This window comes from Schistocerca gregaria, chromosome 7 (assembly GCF_023897955.1).
Source record: "Schistocerca gregaria isolate iqSchGreg1 chromosome 7, iqSchGreg1.2, whole genome shotgun sequence".
In the NCBI taxonomy this organism is placed as follows: Eukaryota; Metazoa; Arthropoda; class Insecta; order Orthoptera; family Acrididae; genus Schistocerca; species Schistocerca gregaria.
The window spans coordinates 401,802,289-401,817,142 of NC_064926.1; the positions used below are offsets into that span (position 1 = coordinate 401,802,289).

Consider the following 14,854-nt stretch of genomic DNA (forward strand, 5'->3'; position numbering starts at 1 on the left):
AGCCTGCTTGTGTCTGCGTATGTGCGGATGGATGTGTGTGTGTGTGCGCGCGAGTGTACACCTGTCCTTTTTTCCCCCTAAGGGAAGTCTTTCCGCTCCCAGGATTGGAATGACTCCTTTCCCTCTCCCTTAAAACCCACATCCTTTCATCTTTCCCTCTCCTTCCCTCTTTCCTGAAGAAGCAACCGTCGGTTGCGAAAGCTAGAAATTCTGTGTGTGTGTTTGTGTGTTTTATTTATTGTGCCTATCTACCAGCGCTTTCCCGCTTGGTAAGTCTTGGAATCTTTATATAAAAATAAACACTTTCAGTGATCTCTTTTTACCACCAGAAACTCATCTGCATGATGTCATGTTCTCTCTGCTGTGATTCACTAACAGGAGCAAACCGAACTCATTTGCACAATGTCAAGTGCTCTCTGCTGTGATTCACTGATAGGAGCAAACCAAGCAGGCACACCAAGCTGATTTGCATGGTTGTGATACTGAAGTGGCACATTTGGTAGTTTTTGTATTTACACTCACATACTATGAAAATACGCAGCTTAAATTATGCTTAACATTAATGATCTCTCAAACCACATCATATTTTTTCTATGATTTTTTTAATAAAAATATCTGGATATGTGCTGTCACCAAATAAACTATTACCTCTGGTTACAGATTAAAAGAATGCAGAAAACAAATTATCTGTGGTGAAACTAGTAAACTGCCGGAAAACACGGTGAGACGAATACTTCAGACAGGGGTGAAGGAAAAAACAAACACCCTGGACTGTACATTTAAAGTAAGCTAACAATTCTTATGGACAGATCCATTCAAAACTGTGTTAACAGCCCTAGGTTCCTGTTTCAAGCATAGGATTGTAATAATGACCTGTAGAATGACAGGTGCCAGCTGTGTAGATATTCTGAAGAGATACAATTTCCTTCATAATTTAGTGGGAAAACAACTTTTCACATCATGAAATGTAGAAGCTATGAAATGTTATGCTGAAGGCAAATGTACAAAACAGGAGCTGTTTTCATACTACAGGAAATGTTGGTGAATCGGGAGCATGTATCAAAAGTGAACTTCCAAGTTATGATAAACCCTTCTTTTGAAAAACTTTGTGTATGGTAGCTGAGTTATTTTTCCTTTAAATGGTTAGATTTAATGGGTTTCATGTGAATTAGGCATTTATTTTTTCCATTAATTTCAATTTGCACTTTGACATCACTGCAAATCTTCAGGAGGCACAAATCCGCAATTCCGCAAATCCGCAATTCACTCAATAATCTCATATGGAATATTAATCTCGGGTACCGCCACCCCTTGAAAGAAAGTGTTCATTGCTCAAAAATGTCCTGTAAGAATAATATATAGTGCCCACCTACAATCACCTAGTAGACATCTATTTAAGTAATTAGGCATTTTGCCTCAGAATATATTTATTCTCCATAAAATTAGCTGTAAACGATCTACTGCAGTTCAGAAAGAACAATGTACATAACTACAATTCCACAAGGGAAAAAACGACTTTCATTACTACACATTAGTGTTGTATTTAGCACAAAAAGGAGTGCACAATGCTGCCAGCAAAATTTTTAATAATTAAGCTAATGATTTAAAAAAAAAAGAAAGAGAGCAAAGTTAAATCTGAAAACCAACTGCAAAAGTTTCTCCTTGACAACTCCTAATATTCTGTAGAAGAATTTCTATTTTTGTAATGTTCAATAGGTGATGGGTAGCAACTACTGACTCACAATAGTATTAAGACAAACACCATTGAAAACTTAGATGTAGCCCTATTTACATATGAATGAGCAACATGAATGTAAAATTACTCATTCTACATAATTATGATTAATTATGTTATTGCTCAAAGTAAGACGACCATCTATTCCAAGGCCAAATTATGTCACCTAATGACAGCAAGACAAATTCCTGGCACCAATGAGAGTTAGGGAGTCTGTACGTGTTCATGAAACATATAGGTTAATTTTCTGAATACTGCACCACTGGTTAATTTTGTCCAAGCACTGCTGTAATTATCAAGCGATGAAGAGACTGCAACAGCTCTTACAGACAACAGTATCAGTTGCATAAAGTGCAATATCACTGTCAATCTGTTTAGGTATGCCATTCATGTAAACAGAGTACTGTTTACAGCCTAACCCAATAACTTGTGGCAGTCCAACCTCAATTGGATGGAACCAATACTTACAAAGAACTGCTGCTTTGTAAGGGTGGAATCAATCCAGATTATGTGCTCAGGACATCCAAGTAGATGAGGCCATCAGAGAGATGTAGTCAAAAAATTTATCAATATTAGAAATACTGATCCTGTCTTCTCCCTTCACCCTGACATTATGGACATGATCAACCCATCACAGTGATAGCTGGAGTTTGGAATGCTCGATGTAGAAACCAAAGTACTCATACATCAGAATCCCCCCCCATGTTATTTTCAGAGGGCAGGAAGGGTGCTGGGGACATGTAAGAACTATTCACTCAAGGAGTTTGTTGAGATCTCTTAAATAGGATAGTAGTATTCAAAGAGTAGTAAGTTTTTGTTAAATTTAGGAAGGATCATAACTTGCACTGTTTTCCATGCTGAAGAGAAGTAGGACAGTTTCAGCCAAAAACTGCAAATGCTTCACAAGAGAGGTTATGGTGGCTGGAGGGAAGAGTTTAAGGACAGATGTACAAATCAGTCAGGGTCAGGGAATTTGTGATTACCTTGACACATTATTAGGATTCAAGACTGTAGGCTTGTTAACAAACCTAAACCCTGTTGTTGGCCTTGTTTTTCCGTATCTGAGTCACTCATCCAATGCTGTCATTTCCTGCCAGTAACACTCACTGTCACCAATGATGTGACTTTAGAATTATGACACTGGACTTTCATTTGGGAGGACAACTGTTCAAACTCCAACCCAGCCACACAGACTTAGGTTTTTGTGATTTCCCCAAATCACTCCAGGCAAATGTCGGGATGGTTCCTTCACAAGGACATGGCCAACATCCTTCCCCATTCTTGACACGATCTGAGCTTGTGCTCCATCTCTAATGACTTCGATGCCGACAGGATGTTAAACCTAATCCTTCTCCTCCCTCCCTTCCTTCCTTCCTTCCTTCGTTCCCTCCTTCCTTCAGAACCGTGACCCTTAGCTCTTCAGCCATTACTTCCACCTTTTCTTGTTCCTCACACCCAAGACCACCTTCACCATGAAAAGGCTTGTTCTCTCTGATGAGTGCTTTTTGCTGCCTGCTAATCTGTCCAATCAGTCATTGGGTAGCATCTGTTTTATCAGATCTCAGCACTTCTGTACTCCTGTAGTCGTCGTTTAAACTCATCCTCTAGTTTCTGCAGGCAGATGGTGGTCATCAGGGTCTTGACGATGTTGTACCACAGCCTACACGTTCTGAAAATGGTGGCAATGGGATTCCACGTGTTATGGGGGCAAGTTTCTAACATCATGTTCAGTGGCAAGCCTAAAGCTTGATTCAAAAGATGAGCAGGGATGGATAATGTAGGTAAAATGCTCAAAATCCAACTCCACTTCTCTTTTTGTCCACAACTGTAAAATTTCCTCCTTGTGTCTCCTACCAGAAAGTTGTAACTTTCCCAGTTGGTAATGACTGTGTTTTTACCATTGTTCCAGCTTTGTGTTGAACACTGGCTAAATTCTGAATAACTGAAATGTGATTGGAGCTCACATCATAATGCACATTGGCTGCCACACACTAGCCAACTTTTTGATCATGATTATTTGCAGAAACTCTAGAATTTTTTCTTGAACTGAATGGTATTTGTGTAGACTCTTTGGGACCAATGACGTCAGCAGGCAAATCTTTCGCTAAGCCTACACGACCTCTGTCAACTAGACAGTTAACAATACATGCGACACTACAAGAACAATTTTCATTTTGTAGACTGGATAGCCAAGTACATTGTACCCTTTCGGTGGTGTTCTGCTGGATACAGTCCATGTTGTCTATACACGAAGATACAAAACAGCCTTTTTTCTTAAAACAGATACACATGTGATATCTAACACATACTGTAGGGACACGAGAGAACAGCCAACAAAATGAGAGGAATTAATAAGTCTCAACAGTCAACAACAGCCTCCACTTTCGGCGGAACAACACATTATTTCAGACCAACCGCACAAAAAACAGACAAAATCAGATGTTTCAGATGGTGGACTGTTATCTATCTGATATCAGTCATCACCGTTTTACCGAAGCCCAAGATGTCCACATGTATCTTCGCATGCTGATTATCATTCGCTGCCTGTCATGACCATGTTAAATAGACAAGCACCAATTGAGATGCTGATCGGTTTACATCTTTATGGCTTCAGTCCCAGGGACAACCATGTTTTGGTGGACTCAGAGTTATCTGTTTGCACAAAACCACTGCTTTTACCCCAGGGAGCCACATGAAATTATTAGCATATTACTTATCTTCCACCCACACACTTCAAGATATACTGTTTAATTTTGTTGTTTCATTGCAAATAAAAATTAATAACGCACTTTTTAATGTAAGTGATCCCCTAGGGGCACATTTCCTTCATGTAATGTTTTCCGAAACCAAGTAATTTGTTCCAAAATGTATAAATCATTTCCTTTCGGCAGTTTGGCACCCAACAATCATAATTTAAAAAATGACTGCTATGAGTGCAGAGCCACTTGTGTCAGATTATAGTGGGAAGATGAGTGGAAATCTCTGTAAGTAACATGGATCCAAACTGATATTTTTCAATATGAAGACCCCTAATGGTTTGACAAGCTCTGTGGTCAGTCAATCAGTTTCTGTTCAATGGTGGTGGCAGGCACTCACCAGTCCAAGTGTATTACAGCACAACTGACTGTTTTCATGCACTGGATACATCAAACTTCATAGAAATAGTTGTTTTACATGTCAATAAATATTTGTTTCATGTTGTGCCTCTACTACTATGACATCCTCTATTCCAACTTCTCTTCAAGGAACTATGGTGGCATACTCAGGAACTGAGTTTCATACAATAATGCCTCCTCTTCTCCACACGTTTATCCACTACTGAACACTTAAAAGTAAGTAAGAATACCAATCACGTAAAGAAAAAACAAACTGCAGCATGCATAAGCAATATTTTTAATGAGCTCTACCTTCAGGTAAAGAAAAAAAAATTATAAAAAAAGAAGATGAAACAAAGTAGTGACAGTTTGATATTGACATTTCTAGTAATTGACATATGGATAAATGTGTAAAAAAAAAGATTGTCATATTGAAACCTGTATCTTTGTCTCATGAAACACACACACGCGTACACACAGATATGATATATATTTATATTTTTTATTAGTTGCTATGCATCAATTACTTACTCAGACAACATATAATCTACCACATTATATGATTTTTGCTTTAGTAATGCTCTTTTTATCTGTGGTTTCAATGCTTCATCACTCCATATTCACTTCCATTGTTACCATAGGTCCTTAGTCTTGCTTGGTTAACTCACTATTTTATGACACTTTTAGTCGACTTTCATAGCACAACTTCTCAAAATCATACATTCCCCAATGCAGTATGTGTTAGTGTGCCAGCAACAGTACACAAGTGGTGTGTACTAAACAGCATTCATATTGGTCACTTTTGAACTTCCATGGGTATTTTTTACAACATACAAAAAATTCTAATACCTGCAAGAAGAGAAAGATGGGGAGAGGCAGGAGGCGAATATAATGTTTCTTTTCTAGGAAGTTTCCTTCAGTTTGAAACTTATTTTTTGTTACTGTAAACACCCACAGTTGGTCAGTACTGTTGACCTTCCAAGGCCTGTTCGGATGGAGTTTAGTTTAATTTTTATAAAGATATGTTATTTTCTCCTCTTATTTTTGACATTCAACAAACAAATTCTTTCATTTACAAAATGAAAGTGGCTTACTTCAAAAACTTGATGGTATAATCACTTTTGTAAGGATGTCACCTGGACCAGTATTTTATGCACTGGAGGTAAATGTATTTCACATAATATTATTGCAGCTACTACAACTCTGTAAAAGTGGTAACAAAATGCAAAAACAAATAAATTGATGACTAACACACAATGAAACTGTAAGTGTACTGCTAGTGAGTAGCAATGAACTAGGTTTTAAGTCCAGTCTGGCAAACAGTTTTAACATTTCCATATAATCACTACTCAAATAATCTGCCCACAGTAGAAAAGTTAATTCTCAAAAAATGTAGAACTTCCAAAATAAGTAAAGTGCACCTTACTTTCAACTAATCTAATTAGTAGCAGAAACTGTGCTGCACAAATAAAAGAAAATTACATGAAGTAGTTCATAATTAAAAAGGAAGAAAATCTTCACAGAAAAATCAAGAAATGAGTCAAAGAGTTTGAATTATCAAGAAATGAATCAAATAAACTTAAGTGTCAAATAACATTTCCTAAACAAATATCAATAATAACTGTTTAACATTACACAATGTACATTGCAAGAGAGAATAATTACTCGTGAATAAAAGTGGCACATCAGCATCAAAGACAACAGGGAAAGACAACAAAATTATAAACGACTTACCCTCCTTCAGAAAGTACTTATAGCTACCAGGGAAAAAAGACTAAAACTATTATTAATTTTTAAATATAGGAACAATACAACCAAACAGCAACCAAGACAACTTAAAAACTCTCACACTGTACTGGAATGACTTCTGAGGAAGCGATATCCAATCTAAAATTGTCATGCTGTAAAATGCTTTTTAAAATGAATGAAAATAGGCTGCAGAAAATTCTATAAGCAGTGCACAGGATAAAAGCAGCCAGCCATTCAATAACAATAAATTGATGGACCAGCCACAATGGAAAATTCCCTTATCAACAACAGGAGGACTCTAGACATCACTCGCTCTTTCATTTGCAAAACAGATGGTATTTCTCCACTAGAATGTGATGTTCTGCACAGATGGTCCATTCCTGAACTATCATGGTGCTGGTCACTCTCCTCTTATTGTGGCACAACACTGTGTGCTCTACAGAGATACACACCACCTGTTCAGCTCATCTGATGAATGCAACAGATGATTCTCTAAGTGGACATATCTTGTTGACTAAGGAATGAACACAGCAAATTGTGAGTTTAATGTCCCACACCTATACTGAGTATTCAGATTAAGAACAGCATTTTGGGAGATCCCTATCTGGCAAAGGAATACAGACCAGTGAGTGACATGTGGAATGTACATTTTCCACACTGTTCATGATACAATGGCCATAACAGTGGGAGAGAAAAACAAGGGATCCACGACAAAAAATGAGCAAGTTGCACTGATTATACTCCGTTCAAACAAGATACATTCAGTGTTACAGTGAAGTTCTGAATAACTTGGTTCTTGATATTTGTAGAATTACTATAATGTTGGGAACTTAAAAGTGACATATATCATCATCTAGAATAACGGATTACTTTATGGGTACAAAATAGCATTACATTTTGTGTACAACTGCAAAAGTAGATTCCTAACAGTTGCAATTAGCTTGGCACAGTTGCTGCCCACATCTACCTCAATTCATCGTGAAACACGATTTTGTATGTGTCTTCATAGCAACACCTCACCTCAATGTTGTCACTGGACTCAAGGTGACTACTATTTTCATCTGCAATTGTTTACACTTCACAGCTGAAAGCTGTCAAAAGCACTGCCTGCTGTCAGGGAACTTTTCTTGCCAACTACACTATAAGATATATGCATCTGTAAGATCATTCATACCTGGGCTTGACTTATATCCCTTACAAAATATTAATATTCTAAAACATTGCCTTTTTCTTGCCACCGAGTGTGCTACACAGAAGGTGTCATATTGTAATATTTTTGGTTTACAACCAAATTACTTGATTTAAAAAAAACACTATGTGATCAACAGTATCAAGACACTTCTTAGCATATATTAATATGAGGTGAGTCCACCCTTCACCTTTATGACAGCTTCAACTCTGCTGGAAACATTTCCAATGAAAGTGCCTGAATGTCTGTGGAGGAATGGCAGCTCATTCTTCTTCACAAACAGAAACCAGAAGAGGTTGTGATCCGGACACTGGGATCTGGAGCAAATTCAAGATTGTAACTTGTTCCAAAGATGTTCCATTTGGTTCAGGTTGGGACGCTCGGCAAGCCAATCAATTTCTGGAATGTTAATTCCCGTAAACAACTGTCTCGCGATGCTGATTTATCACAGGGTGCACTGTCATGCTAATACAAATAATCATCATCTCCAAATCAATCAGCTACTGTGCACAATACACAATGCTGTAAAATGTGTTCATATCCTTCCTCATTTAATGTTTTCTTAAGTGCAATAAAGAGGCGCATCCCAACTATCAAAAACAGCCCCATACAATTACACATATCCTCCTCCGTACTTCACTCTTGTAGATACACAGATACACACGACAGCAAGTAACATTCTATAGGTATTTGCCTAACCCCAACCATTTCAGCAAATTGCCAAAGGATATAGCACTCCAAACCAGTTATTCCCAGTCATCTGCTGGGGGCATCAATCTTTAAATCACCTCAAAGCACTGTGTATCATTGACTACAGAGAAGTGTGGCTTATGAGAACTCCTTGATCGCTGTGCCTCATTCTTTTTAATTCCCTCAGCACAGTCATCATGCTAGCTGGACTGCTGGTGGCATTCCAGCTGGTGGCATATGATTTTTTACAACCACCCTCTGCAATACTTAACAGACCCTATCCATCAGTACTTACGGTCTGCCTGGACTTGGTTTCACTGTGGTTGTTCTCAAACCACCAGCAGTCAACATGTCACTCAAATGACCTCCACCGATTTGTCCACGTTCAAAGTCACTGTGCTTTCATGACCAACCCATTCCACTGTTACTGCTTTTCTATTAATCCCTGCCTTTCTTACACGGGCAAGTCAAATGGGTGTACGTATACTTTTGATTAGATAGTGTACATTCCATATCATGTTTAAACACAAGTCTATCAACTTTTTGGAAGACTGATTTAGCATAGGGCATATTTGCAACCCATGTGTATTACTCTTTCTTTCACATATGCTTTCTTGGTGTAAAACCAGCGTGATTTGTTCATCTGAGTACATATTCCTTTGGGAAATTTTTTGTAGGTGGTGTTATTCTCCACTCAAGCCCTAGGAGCTGTGGTCCTCGGCATGCCCTTTCTTTATGAAGCAAGGTGATATGTAGAGGTGTGGAGGTTGAAAATAGTTTGTCTACCTACATACAATATTGCCCTAGGATATACTTGCTCTTATCTTACACATCCAGGAATGGGACTCCACCCTATTTTCCTAGTTCTATTGTAAATTTTATATTTTTTTGGGCTGTGGTCATACCAAAAACATGCCCTCTATTATTTAGAGATATATGAAGACTTGAACTTAAAAAGTTTTAGTATCTTTGCTTCTAATTGTTATGTGTGTAGGCCTGTCACAACTTATAACTGGGTACCCTCATTCATCTGTCCCCCCCCCCCCCCCCAAAAAAAAAAACACATATGAAAAGCAGCAATTAGTTCTGTGACTCAAAAAGCTTTCTCAGAGAGGGACACCACAGTAAAATCGACCATAATACCTTTGTTCCAGAGCCACACTCCACTGGGCCAATATACCAAATTGACAGAGCTGTCATACTTTTCAGATATCAGGTATTCTGACAACTTGTATTTGAGGCAGCCAATACCACTATTTATTGATCTTAGAGGAATCCTTTTTGTACCTGGAAATGTTCATTGATTTGCAATATCAGACCTGCCTGTAGTTGATAATTTAATATGGCATTAGGGCCTATATGGCACTAACACAGCAAGGATTAATCACCTTAATTTCACTGGTGTTATCTGCTTGAGGGTGCAATTATTCAACAGTTCAGACATTTTACTTTAATCCACATGAGGAACTAACTGAAATGTTGTCCTTGTCAGTAAACAGAAGATTTCTATGATCTGACCATTTTCTTTAGAGACACTGGTATCATGCATTGACATTTAGGTAAAAGATCTATTATTGTTACTGCACTCCTCTTCACTATTTGTCAATAATGGGAGGTGGTGGTGGTGGTGGTGGTGGTGGTGGTGGTGGTGGTGGTGGTGGTAGTGGGGGGGGGGGGGTTCTGACATTTGTTAATTATATCCTCATCAACATGTTTCAAAGTATGGCTGACTATGGTACAGCCCCATGCTCTGCCATCTTCCTTCAGTGGCTTGCTTTTTTACTAATCATCAATAAGGCACAGCTAAAACCCCAAACCCTAAAACAGAAACTTAACTACTTAACTAAGTGCACCGTGAACACTTGAGCTATTATAGCACTCACTCTCTCACGGAACTGGCAACCAGCACAGTACATCACAAGATTAAGGGAATATACTTGTACAAACAGAGCACAATTCCAATCTGCCTTTGGTCACATTTTTTTATCACTTCAGGCATATGTCACGGAAGTTTCTAAATAATAGGAATCAATTTATTTAATAGTAAAGATATTAATGCTCATGATGACAGAAGCAACCATATCTTGGGTTCCAAACTCTTTTCTGAGAAATCATAAAGCAATGGATTGCTGCCTTCTGGACTCCCTTTCTCACTGTAATGTTCCAAGTTGCAAGTGGTTCACAATGGTGAAGCACTTGCTGTTGCCTATTTCATTCAATATATGTAGTAAATAAAATACGTCAACAGCACAGGGAAAAATGTAGTTTTAGACTGTAAGAATAAAAGACTCAGTAGTCTGTAGAATAAAGCAGATCCCAAAAATAAAATCAATTAGGAGTTGTTAGATTACAGGATACAGGTAACAGTCACTGTTGTGTACCCAAAAACTAGTTGAAAGCAGTATCAAAATGACAAAAAGGCTGGCAACTTTTGACAAAGTGATAAAATTGCCAAAAGCTGTGAGACTTCACGTGGGAGTAAATCCAAACAGTTTGGGTTATGAATTGACAGTACAGTACGTTATGTACATTTTCTGATCAGCTGTATGTGTGCATCTCAATATGGCAATTTTGAGGCTGGCCTCCACAGTCACAACTATAGTTTTGATTAATGAACAGAAGTTTTTAAAATGAGTATTTAATTAGCTGATCAACAAAATCTGCAACCAATGTGTTAGCTCCAACACACTCGAGGAATCATAATTTCCAAGGGACTTCATGAAGTTGTGTCCCTTGTATAATCAATAGGGTTCCAAATTGTCTTAAACATAACATTTTATTTGCTGTTAATAATTGTTTCCACTACAATACTCAGAAATCATTCTGACATAATAAATAATGCCTTTTGTAGATCCCAGGGAAGCAATCAACACTGAACTGGAACAAACTAATGGAAACTATAAAAATAATTAAGTTAGAATACAGAGACATGAATTTTTAAATAAATTGTAGAGAACAACTAGAGCAGTAGTAAAGATAAAGCAATATAGGAAAAGAAGCTACATTTTAATAGCTGTTAGACAAAATATAATCTGTCCCCATCTCTATACAACATCTACACAGAACATGCAACAAATCAGTGTCAAGAATAATGAACACATTTTGAAATAAATGATGAACGAATACAAGTTTTCAGATGACACAGCTGTGAAATCACTTTAAGAAAGAACATCAAAATAATGTTACAAGATATGGATGCAATAGTAAGAGATGTATTGAAAAAAGATGAAGCACAAGATATTACTGTTCACACAAATCAAGTTAACATGTGGCTTGGAGGCTGATGGCAGTGATCATATAGGCATTTCCCATTGATGACTGACCCCATCAGCCACCACGCTTTGTGTGAATAGCAAAAACAACAAAGTACGGAAGCATAACAACATTTATGAAGAGACGAAAATGCTATGCTCAAACAATACAACTATAGAAATGAGGAAAACATTAGTTACCAGCAATTTACAGCAATGAAAACTGATGATAACAAAAAGAAAATGAAAGGTTTTGGAGCATTTGAGACATGGTACTTCAGACACCTGTTAAAAATTAAAATAGAATGAATGGATAGAACTGCCATCCATTAAATCTTTTAAAGAACTATAAAGACAGCATTTTTAGAAAAGTAACTGTATGAAACTACTGGATAGGTCACATACTATGTTGCGGCCAATTTGTTGTAAATACTCTAGAGAAATCATTGCAAGAAAAGTGAGGTAGAGTATAGCCACAATCCGTAACTAACGAAGAGTAATTACCACACAAAAATGAAGGATTAGCTTTAATAGGTCCAGATGGAAAGCTAATACCTGACGAAAGGTTGATGATGACGATGATGATGATGATGAAGTGAGAATTTAGGGCAGTGGCCAGCATTAAAGTCCAGACCTGATGTTCACACCATGCAGCTATGAACAACCACAAATTGCCATCTTGACAAATAGCTTTGTGATGTGACATACGGGTGAGATCTGCTGTGTGGATTATGTGAAAGAACTTGCTCCCCTTCTAGTAGCTATTTCTCACGTTTAATGGAGCAATGAAGCATTCAAAGTGATCGGAAAATGTGCAGATCCTTCTCATTTTTATGAAGTGTCAAGTGATATACAGGGTGGCCCATTGGTAGTGACCAGGCCAAATATCTCATGAAATAAGCATCAAATGAAAAAACTACAAAGAACAAAACTTGTCTAGCTTGAAGGGGGAAACCAAATGGTGCTATGGTTGGCCACGAGATAGCGCTGCCATAGGTCAAATGGATATCAACTGCGTTTTTTTGAAAATAGGAACCTCCATTTTTCATTACATATTTGTGTAGTAAGTAAAGAAATATGAATGCTTTAGTTGGACCACTTTTTTCACTTTGTGACAGATGATGCTGTAATAGTCACAAACGTATACGTATGTGGTATCACGTAACATTCCACCAGTGTGGGCAGTACTTGCTTCGTGGTACATTACCCAAGTTAAAATGGACTGTTTACCAACTGCGGAAAAGGTCGGTATCATGATGTATGACTATTGTGATCAAAATGCCCAACTGGTGTGTGCTATGTATGCTGCTTGGTACCCTGTACAACATCATCCAAGTGTCTGGACCGTTCGCCAGATAGCTACGATATTTAAGGAAACAGGAAGTGTTCAGCCACATGTGAAACATCAACCATGACCTGCAACAAATGATAATGCCCAAGTAGGTGTTTTAGCTGCTGTCATGGCTAATCTGCACATCAGTAACAGACAAACTGCGCAAGAATCTCAAAAAGTCAGTGTTGAGAATACTACATCAACATCAATTGCACCCGTACCATATTTCTATGCACCAGGAATTGCATGGCGACGACTTTGAACATTGTGTTCAGTACTGCTACTGGGCACAAGAGAAATTATGGGACGATGACAGGCTTTTTGCATGTGTTCTATTTAGCGATGAAGCGTCATTCACCAACAACGGTAACGTAAACCGGCATAATATGCACTATCGGGCAACAGAAAATCAATGATGGCTGCGACAAGTGGAAGATCAGCAACCTTGGCGGGTTAATGTATGGTGCGGCATTATGGGAGGAAGGATAATTGGCCCCCATTTTATCGATGGCAATCTGAATGGTGCAATTGCAATGTATGCTGATTTTCTGTGTAATGTTCTACCGATGTTACTACAAGCTGTTTCACTGCGTGACAGGGTGGCGATGTACTTCCAACATGATGGATGTCCGGCACATAGCTCCGTGTGTTTGAAGCGGTATTCAACAGCATATTTCATGACAGGTGGATTGGTCATCGAAGCACCATACCATGGCCCGCACATTCACTGGATCTGACATCCCCAGATTTCTTTTTGTGGGGAAAGTTGAAGGATATTTGCTATCATGATCCACCGACAATGCCTAACAACACGCGTCAGCGCATAGCCAATGCATGTGCGAACATTACGGAAGGCGAACTAATCGCTGTTGAGAGGAATGTTGTTACACGTATTGCCAAATGCATTGAGGTTGACAGACATCATTTTGAGCATTTATTGCATTAATGTGGTATTTAAAGGTAATCACGCTGTAACAGCATGCGTTCTCAGAAATGGTACGTTCACAAAGGTACATGTATCACATTGAAACAACCGATATAAAATGTTCAAACGTATCTATGTTCTGTATTTTAATTTAAAAAACCTTCATGTTATCAACTGTTCGTCTAAAATTGTGAGCCATATGTTTGTGACTATTACAGTGCCATCTATCACAAAGCGAAAAAAGTGGTCCAACTAAAACATTCATATTCCTTTATGTACTACACGAATATGTAATAAAAATGGGGGTTCCTATATAAAAAAACGCAGTTGATATCCGTTTGACTTATGGCAGCGCAATCTAGCGGGCCAACCATAGCGCCATCTGGTTTCCCCCTTCAAGCTAGACAAGTTTCGTTCTTTGTAGTTTCTTCGTTTCACGCTTATTTCATGAGATATTTGGCCCAGTCACGATCAATGGACCACCCTGTATATAGTTATGGACCTTTATATAACATGTTTAACCTTATGTATTCCAATATTTTTGGAGCAAACATACACCAAATAGAATTAAAATAACAAGAAATATTTAACTGCACAGGAACAGAGAAGGAAGAAAAATAATTCTATTGTAAATATGCAAACTAAAAACGATACTACCAACATTGGATGAATCACAGCCAGAATAAAAAATAAAAGTAAGACAAAAAGCAAATAATGAGCTTCCAGTGCGAAACTGTAGGAAGAACAGAATAAATGAAAGAAATCATATAGGAATAGAATATGATGAGAATAATAATTTATCATATTCTTCAAGAAGAATGCAAATACAAAAAGGACTTTGCAAGTACCACATGAACAAAAAATGAAACTAACTAAACTTTATCAGA

General features: G+C 37.9%; 1 protein-coding gene across 2 annotated transcripts in view; it reads right to left on the minus strand.

The window, feature by feature from the left end:
• The window catches only part of LOC126281426 (sphingomyelin phosphodiesterase 3-like), a 51,018-nt gene that overhangs the window by 19,359 nt on the left and 16,805 nt on the right, over window positions 1-14,854 (minus strand). The gene's annotated exons all lie outside the window — the stretch shown is intronic.